The sequence below is a fragment of the Pteropus vampyrus genome, unplaced genomic scaffold (genome assembly GCF_000151845.1).
Source record: "Pteropus vampyrus isolate Shadow unplaced genomic scaffold, Pvam_2.0 Scaffold28, whole genome shotgun sequence".
Classification (NCBI taxonomy): domain Eukaryota; kingdom Metazoa; phylum Chordata; class Mammalia; order Chiroptera; family Pteropodidae; genus Pteropus; species Pteropus vampyrus.
The window spans coordinates 8,732,075-8,741,035 of NW_011888809.1; the positions used below are offsets into that span (position 1 = coordinate 8,732,075).

The 8,961-nt window shown below is 41.5% G+C and overlaps 2 non-coding genes across 2 annotated transcripts; both read left to right on the forward strand.

The window, feature by feature from the left end:
• Positions 1–4,168: 4,168 nt before the first annotated feature.
• LOC111737574 lies at positions 4,169–4,287 on the forward strand. The gene has a single exon (XR_002779478.1). It is a non-coding gene; the product is annotated as a 5S ribosomal RNA (ribosomal RNA).
• A 1,845-nt stretch (positions 4,288–6,132) lies between these two features.
• Positions 6,133–6,251, forward strand: LOC111737576. The gene has a single exon (XR_002779480.1). It is a non-coding gene; the product is annotated as a 5S ribosomal RNA (ribosomal RNA).
• Positions 6,252–8,961: the final 2,710 nt, after the last annotated feature.

Consider the following 8,961-nt stretch of genomic DNA (forward strand, 5'->3'; position numbering starts at 1 on the left):
TCTCATTATAAGCCAGCCAGGCACGGATGTGATTTATGGTTGGATGCTGACTGGCTGGCAGGCTTGAATGTCACTCTCTCTCCCACGCCCACCATCTTGAGTGCTCGTCAGCCTCTGTGAATGATGCTGATGGCTCTCGGGGAAATGATGCTGTGCTAGGAGTCTGAGCAAGAGAACACGGCCTGGACGGTGTGGGCGTTTAAGCATAGACTGTGCACCAGACAAATGTTCTGAATCCAGACCCCCCCCAATCTGCCAGGACTTCTAGGTTCCACTACCTGCAGAAGAGAGCCGTCAGCACACAGGGTTCAGGCTTTCTTTCTCAGCCTCCTTCTCCTTGACCTTGCTTCACTATACCTCCTTCCTGTCTGTTAAAACCGATCGCGGGTTTTCTTGTTAACAAAGTCTGGGATTTTTATTTAAAGCAGACTGAAAACATGACAACTTGCTATATTCTTAAAAGGGGAGAGGGGATAAAAAAGGATGGGCAAGAATTCTTCCAAATACCTGGAGAAAATAGTTCTGAATACAGAAATTTATACTACCTGGTCATAGGTTCCTATGATGTTACAATAATAAGACTGGGAATTTGTGAAGCCTTCTTCAAGTGTGGCTCTGAATAGTAATGTTCCAGTTGCTTGGCTGTATAACAAATTACCCGAAAATGTAGTAGCATAAAACATCCATTTCTTATGCCCAAAGGCTCTGTGGGTGAGGAACTCATACAAGGCACAGCAGGAATGGCTTACTTCTGTTCCTCAACACCTAGCGCCTCGACCGAAAGACTTGAAGGCTACCATTTGATGGTTCCTTTCTTTTACGCACATGACACAGTTGATGCTCGTGTTGCTGAGACCCTAGCTGGGACTGTTGGCCAGCTGTGGCCTCTCCATATGGCCTTCCTTACAACATGGTGGTTGTATACCAAAGCCAGCATCCCAAGGGCCATGTGGTCTTGTGTGACCAAGCTTCAGAAGTCAAGCAGTGTCACTTCCTCCCCATTTTATTAATTGAGGTAATTGCACAGGCCTGCCCAAGTTCAAGGGGATCATAGATCTCACAACTTGAAGGGGGAGTGTCAACATTTCATTGTAAGAAAAGTATGTGGGACAGGTTGTAAGTCGGTGTGGCCAAGTCTTAGAGTTGTCCAGAAAAACAAGACCAATAGGATGTATATGTAGAGAAAGATTTGTTTTAAGAAATTGGCTCACGTGCTTGTAGAGGATGCCAAATTCAGAATCTATAGGGTAGGCTCAGTCAGATTGGAGAACCAGGAATTGATAATAATGCAGTTCAAGTCTAAGGCTGTTTGCTGGCAGAAATCCCTCTTGCTCGTGGGAGGTCAACTTTTTGTTCTATCAAGGCCTTCAACTGATTGGATGAAGCACAGCTTTACTCAGACAAGTTGACACATTAAATTAACCATTACGAGTCCACTCTTTGTCAACCGGGCACCCATATGCATCTCCTTAAACTATACTTAATCTCCAAATAAAGACAATAACAAGGTCATTCTTCCACCTAACATGATACAGCTACCCTGTGTACGACTGAAAACTCATTAACTCTTTCCCCAGGCAAGGATGCAAAGTCCTTGCATAATGTTTTCTCTTTTATACCTTGTCACTCGAATACAATGTACATCCTGCTTTTAGGCAAATAGGGGAAGAACAGAGAGCTTTTCTTGTATCTGCTTCTTCTCAGTTGTCTTCAGCTCAAAACAACCTCTGGTGCCAAAGTGGCATATTGTGGGATGGCATAGTCTGAGCCCTTCAAGTGCTTGGATGGCTTGAGGGACGTGGGGAGTTGAATTGAAATCCAGGATGCAGTAGGTTCAAGGTTACACGGGAAGTGAATACTTGTAGCGAGCACACACCCCTATTGTGAGGGCGAGCTCAAGGGAAGTGGGTGAAAATTAGGAATGAGTGGAGTGAAGGGATGTCTTTGTTTTTCAATCATGAAAGAGACCTGAGAGTGATAAAAGGCGGGGAAGTAGAGAGGAACACGAGGGTGGTGAGGATGACCGAGACCAAGCCCAGCTTCCTAGAGGAAGACGGATTTGCAGTGGGTAGAGGGAGTGGTTTTGATCCGGACAAAGAGAGAAACCTCGTCTCTTCACCGTGGGTATTAGCATCCAAGATCTGGAAGTCTCCAGTGATAGTGGGGTCCAGATGTGCTCCTCGATTAGCATCCAAAATCCAATCCTAGATAGGCTGAGTTTGGCCCTCAGGTCAGTGTTCAAGGACAGTCAGCCCCTCGTGACTGGCTTAAGTTAATTCTTACCTACAGTAAAATTTGAGGATCCCTGGTTTAAACAATACATTATAAACATGGTGCTGAAAAGTTTACTCCCAAACAGTGGTGATCTGGACACAGCACAGGTGCTGTCTGTTACAGCATGTTAATGTCAAGGCATAAACAATAGTATTAACTCCAAGGGAAAAGAAAGTCAAAAGGAAGATGACTCAAGCTTTGAATGCAGATCCCTGGACGGCATTCCTGGAGGGCTTTCAGGAGGCGGAGGCTTCTTCCAGAGAGGGATGTGCTGGTTCCTCGTCCTGCTCCAAGGCCGACTCCTCCTCCCTGGGGCCCTCTTCTGGTCTCTCTCTCTAGGAGTGTAGCATGGCCTTCTGGGGCAGCTCAGGAATCCCAAAGAGTGGAAAAAGGAAGCCACTAGGTCTTCTCGAAGCTTGGGCTCAGAAGTAAGAGCAGTCAGTCATAGGCCAGCACAGATTCAAGGGGAGGGAACACATAAACTCCATCCATTTACCCAACACAGGGACTGTCCCTTCATGGAAGGACCGAAAGACTAGCGATCCTTTGGCCTAAATCCTTTTTCTATTTATTGGTTCTGATTGAAAACTGACAGACTTCTACACCTCCCACCCCACCCTCTACCCACAATTTTTATATGAGACATCTTGCTTAATGAATGCTAAAACTCACAGAATATGTGCTATGCCCTAACCCCTTGTTGGGAAGAAAATTTTCAGCTACATGTTTATACTTCATTGATTAGGCTACATATCTTCAAAGTCAAGTAGATCGGCTTCGCTCTGGGAGATGCTGGTTTAAACAATTCATTATAAATATGGAGCTCTTTCAAATGCAGATTTTAGGTCTAGTCTTCAGGAGTTTGGGCTGCTCTCAGTGTCCAGGAATGTGCATGTAAATAAAGTCCGATGCAGGTGGGCGTCCCGGGATCACAGATCTACAAAGATTATTTTAAATAGTTTATACCTTTAGGGCTTACCAATTTAGTCCTGTTGCTTCTGTGCCTTTGTATTCTTAGATGTCCGTTTTCTCTCCTACTTCCTGAACTGTCAAAGAGAAAGCTGGATACTAGTTCAAGTGGTAAGGAAGGATTTTAATCAGTAATATACTACTGCAATACTAGAAAATAAGAGTCCAGCCTGAACGGAAGTAAATTGATTTGTACAGAGGTGACTGGGCATTTTAAAGGGAAAATGACGGAATAGGAAGGGGGACGGGCAGGGGTCTTGGGCAGAGTCAGGGAAGTGAAAATTTTTGAGGGGTTGGCCGTTTGGTCAGTGTAAGTACAGATCAGGCCACTGTGTAAGTTAGCTGGCAGTTACCCACGTTAGGTTTCTGTCCTCTCACAGAGGAGCCAGAGGATTACATTTCAAAGGATGGCTTTCAGGTCCTTGAGAAAGACACCCCTGAGTTGTAGGAGATACACAGGTACATCTCGAAGGGACAGAAGGCCTCACGATTGTAAACTTATTTTAGTAAATGCTCTAAGAAAAGGTTTTCAGGGGCACATGCTAGGTGTTGGGATAAATTAACAGTAAATTCTTTGGGGGGCCTTGAGCCTTCTCAGGCAGGCCCTTTAAGGGGACTAGGGCCATCTTAACAGCCTTGCGTGGTGAGAAACTGTCAGCATGTAACTCTTTTAGTGTAGAGGTTAGGGAGTAGACAAAATCATTCGTGCTGAGAATCTGCCATTTAATAGGCCAAGATTGATTGAGGCCTAATTGAGAAGAGGGCTCAGAGGAACCTGACTTAGGTTAGTCACAATTATGCCTTCCTTTAGGTCTCCCAAGCCCCATGTTTAGATTAGGAAACTAATGTACAGATAGATTAAATAATTTTTGCAAGGCAATAGAGTGAGTCAATAACAGAGCTATGATTCAAAACAAGGTCTTTGGTCTACAGCCATGCTACCCTGAACAAGCCAGATCCCGTCTGATCTCGGAAGCTAAGCAGGGTCAGGCCTGGTTAGTACTTGGATGGGAGACCACCTAGGAAGACCAGGTGCTGTAGGTGTAAAATATAAATTAAAAAAAAAAAAGAGATTGTAAACTGACAAGGTCCTTGCAATTTGTGAGATCATCAACTAGGGGTTGCCTCACCTAAAAAAATAAAAAAGTTAAAAATAAAATAAAAATAAGGTCTTCATTCATGACTCTCCAGAGTCTAAGCCAGAGGCAGGAAAAGACCTGGGGGACTGTCCAAGTCATGATCCCTGGGGAGGAGAAGAAATGACATTCTCTAAATGTGTAGTCACTGCAAAACTATCTAGTTTAATCTCAGGTTTAATGTAAATTCTAGAGCAGTTTCTAGCATAGCGGTACATTTACTTTAACGTGCTGTTTACTTAAGTTTGGTAAAGATTTTTGTCTCCTCTTAAATGCTTTTCATTTTTCTTTTAGTTAATTCCTTCAGGATTTAATTAAGTTGCAAGGCTTATTTTTTAATCATTCATCTCATGTCTGTATCAGATTAAAATTGTATTTAAATAACAATTTAGGCTTTAAAAACTTTTAAGAGTTTAATATTGGGTATATATTTTTATCTAAAGAGAAACCGAAAATGATAAGGATTTCAACAGGAACCAGTTTACTGTGTGAAATTCCACCGAGGAGTTAATATTATTAAAACTGAGAGACAGCTAGTAATTCCTCCTCAAATGGTTCTTAATCCTTGGTGTTTAAGTTAGCTTTTCCAGAGAGTGTCTGATCCTGATGTTTTCATAGCTTCTACATTTTTGGTTAGTACTTTGCCTTATCAAAACACATGATCAATTTCTCATCAGCTTCACTGACTCCTTGTTCTGTTGGTTCATATTTCCACTGTCATTTTTTATTAGAGGAAGCTCACGGATGAACGAAAGGACTGGGCCATAATTTCATTAAAACGACAGGAAAAAAAAATCAGAGCTCACGCATGGTCTACTTATTGAGAGAGATTTTCCTTGAGCCTATATTATTTTGCTGGAGAAAATAAATGCTTTTTAAAAGTTGCAATCTCCCTTTTAAGCAAAAAGCGTTCATCAATAACAGCTTTGACATAACCATGAATAATTCATGCAGTCAACAGAAAGGTACCATTCTGGGCCGACCTTCAAGGTGGCTTTAAAAAGATTAAAAAGCCCTGGTCGCTGTCCACAAAAAATTACAATATTTTGGCTTTATAGTTGCCTTTTGAATTTTTGAATTTATTGGTGTTATTTGAGACTCCCTAGGTGTCCCCAAGTCTGTGGACCTGAATGATGGTCGGCGCGGTAACATGGAAGAAACATTGTCATTTCACTGGTCTTGTTCCCGGTTGGTGACACAGGACCCTCAGTGTCACCAAACATTTCTGGGGAGCCCCATAGGCATCTTATACGTGTTGGCAGACAAGTGCATTCCTTTGGGATGCTGCCAGTCATCTCCCTTTGGAGCCATCTGTGGATTGGCTATCTGTGGTGTGTGTGTCTGTGAGCTGGGTAGCTGTTTGTGACAGAGCTTGGGTTGGGATAAATTAACAGTAAATTCTTTGAGGGGCCTTGAGCCTTCTCAGGCAGGCCCTTTAAGGGGACTAGGGCCATCTTAACAGCCTTGCGTGGTGAGAAACTGTCAGCATGTAACTCTTTTAGTGTAGAGGTTAGGGAGTAGACAAAATCATTCGTGCTGAGAATCTGCCATTTAATAGGCCAAGATTGATTGAGGCCTAATTGAGAAGAGGGCTCAGAGGAACCTGACTTAGGTTAGTCACAATTATGCCTTCCTTTAGGTCTCCCAAGCCCCATGTTTAGATTAGGAAACTAATGTACAGATAGATTAAATAATTTTTGCAAGGCAATAGAGTGAGTCAATAACAGAGCTATGATTCAAAACAAGGTCTTTGGTCTACAGCCATGCTACCCTGAACAAGCCAGATCCCGTCTGATCTCGGAAGCTAAGCAGGGTCAGGCCTGGTTAGTACTTGGATGGGAGACCACCTAGGAAGACCAGGTGCTGTAGGTGTAAAATATAAATTAAAAAAAAATAAGAGATTGTAAACTGACAAGGTCCTTGCAATTTGTGAGATCATCAACTAGGGGTTGCCTCGCCTAAAAAAATAAAAAAGTTAAAAATAAAATAAAAATAAGGTCTTCATTCATGACTCTCTAGAGTCTAAGCCAGAGGCAGGAAAAGACCTGGGGGACTGTCCAAGTCTTCTTCTCCTGGGGAGGAGAAGAAATGACATTCTCTAAATGTGTAGTCACTGCAAAACTATCTAGTTTAATCTCAGGTTTAATGTAAATTCTAGAGCAGTTTCTAGCATAGCGGTACATTTACTTTAACGTGCTGTTTACTTAAGTTTGGTAAAGATTTTTGTCTCCTCTTAAATGCTTTTCATTTTTCTTTTAGTTAATTCCTTCAGGATTTAATTAAGTTGCAAGGCTTATTTTTTAATCATTCATCTCATGTCTGTATCAGATTAAAATTGTATTTAAATAACAATTTAGGCTTTAAAAACTTTTAAGAGTTTAATATTGGGTATATATTTTTATCTAAAGAGAAACCGAAAATGATAAGGATTTCAACAGGAACCAGTTTACTGTGTGAAATTCCACCGAGGAGTTAATATTATTAAAACTGAGAGACAGCTAGTAATTCCTCCTCAAATGGTTCTTAATCCTTGGTGTTTAAGTTAGCTTTTCCAGAGAGTGTCTGATCCTGATGTTTTCATAGCTTCTACATTTTTGGTTAGTACTTTGCCTTATCAAAACACATGATCAATTTCTCATCAGCTTCACTGACTCCTTGTTCTGTTGGTTCATATTTCCACTGTCATTTTTTATTAGAGGAAGCTCACGGATGAACGAAAGGACTGGGCCATAATTTCATTAAAACGACAGGAAAAAAAAATCAGAGCTCACGAATGGTCTACTTATTGAGAGAGATTTTCCTTGAGCCTATATTATTTTGCTGGAGAAAATAAATGCTTTTTAAAAGTTGCAATCTCCCTTTTAAGCAAAAAGCGTTCATCAATAACAGCTTTGACATAACCATGAATAATTCATGCAGTCAACAGAAAGGTACCATTCTGGGCCGACCTTCAAGGTGGCTTTAAAAAGATTAAAAAGCCCTGGTCGCTGTCCACAAAAAATTACAATATTTTGGCTTTATAGTTGCCTTTTGAATTTTTGAATTTATTGGTGTTATTTGAGACTCCCTAGGTGTCCCCAAGTCTGTGGACCTGAATGATGGTCGGCGCGGTAACATGGAAGAAACATTGTCATTTCACTGGTCTTGTTCCCGGTTGGTGACACAGGACCCTCAGTGTCACCAAACATTTCTGGGGAGCCCCATAGGCATCTTATACGTGTTGGCAGACAAGTGCATTCCTTTGGGATGCTGCCAGTCATCTCCCTTTGGAGCCATCTGTGGATTGGCTATCTGTGGTGTGTGTGTCTGTGAGCTGGGTAGCTGTTTGTGACAGAGCTTGGAGAATGCTGTTCCCTTTTGTGTTTCCCTCTCTGCAGTTCTGAGTTTCATTTCAGGCAGTTTGTCAGACAAGACATCCTGAAAAACTCCCACAAACACCAAGAGTACTTGCTAAAATGTAAAAACAAAACCACAACTTTTAAAACAAATAGATGAGTTTGTCAGAAAAATAAAGGAAACCCCGAGTCTCGGCAACAGGCAGGAGAATCCACGGAAGAAGCAAGCGGTGAGGTCACCAGCTGCCGTAGAGACCGAGCTTTGATTTCAGGGCTGACCATAGAGGTAGGGTGGGACCAGTGGGGACACTGGGGTCAAAGCCTCCAGCCTGTGAAAGGAGGAGAGTTGGATCACTGACCACCGGTCATACAGGTGAGACCCAAGAAAAGCTACGCAATTAAAATAAAATCCCATAAAATAGTGGCAGACAGCAACCAGATTTGTCTGCTCAGCCTGGAATCTGAGTGGGTGTAAAAGCCTCCTGTGAGAATTCGTGACCATAGCCTGGTCATCTTGCAAGTCTGGGGCCTGAATTTACATTATTTGTAACATCTGAAATAATTTAGAATCTGAATTTAAAGTGGACCTAAGACTCACAGGTACCTTGCAAAAGTGAATGTAAGTCTTCCCAAGGGAGGTCACCCTCTCTCACCTGAGGCCTCAAAAAATGCTCACGGCTTGGATTCCAAAGTATATAAGCAAACAGGACACACACGCACACACAGTACATAATGAAACAAGCCACCATGAGCAAGAGTCAGGAAAAAAAAAGATCTTTAACATCTTTAGGTATTAGAAATATCAGGTAGAGAATATAAAGTATGCTTAGCGTGTTTCTAAAATTCGGAATTGAAACGTGAGTAAAAGTAAGAAACTAACAAAATGACCAACATACTTGATTTTTTTAAAAGAACTTCTAGAAATAAGATAGATAGATATATAATAATTGATATTAAAAACTTGATGGAATGATTAAACATAGACTAAGCTGCGAAGTGAACTAGTGAACTGGAAGATCTGAAGAAATCACACTGAATATAGAAGAGAAACAAAGATACAAAGTATAAGAGTGAGGTTGTGACATAGAGAGGCTACCAAATTCCATCATATATCTGAAGAGAGTGGTATTCTGGCAATTTGTGAAAATGTAATGACTGAGAATTTCTTATAAGTGATGAAAAAAAATAAAGGGAATAGGGAAGAAATTATATTCCAAACTTCTGAAATTACTCTTTATAAGTCAGAG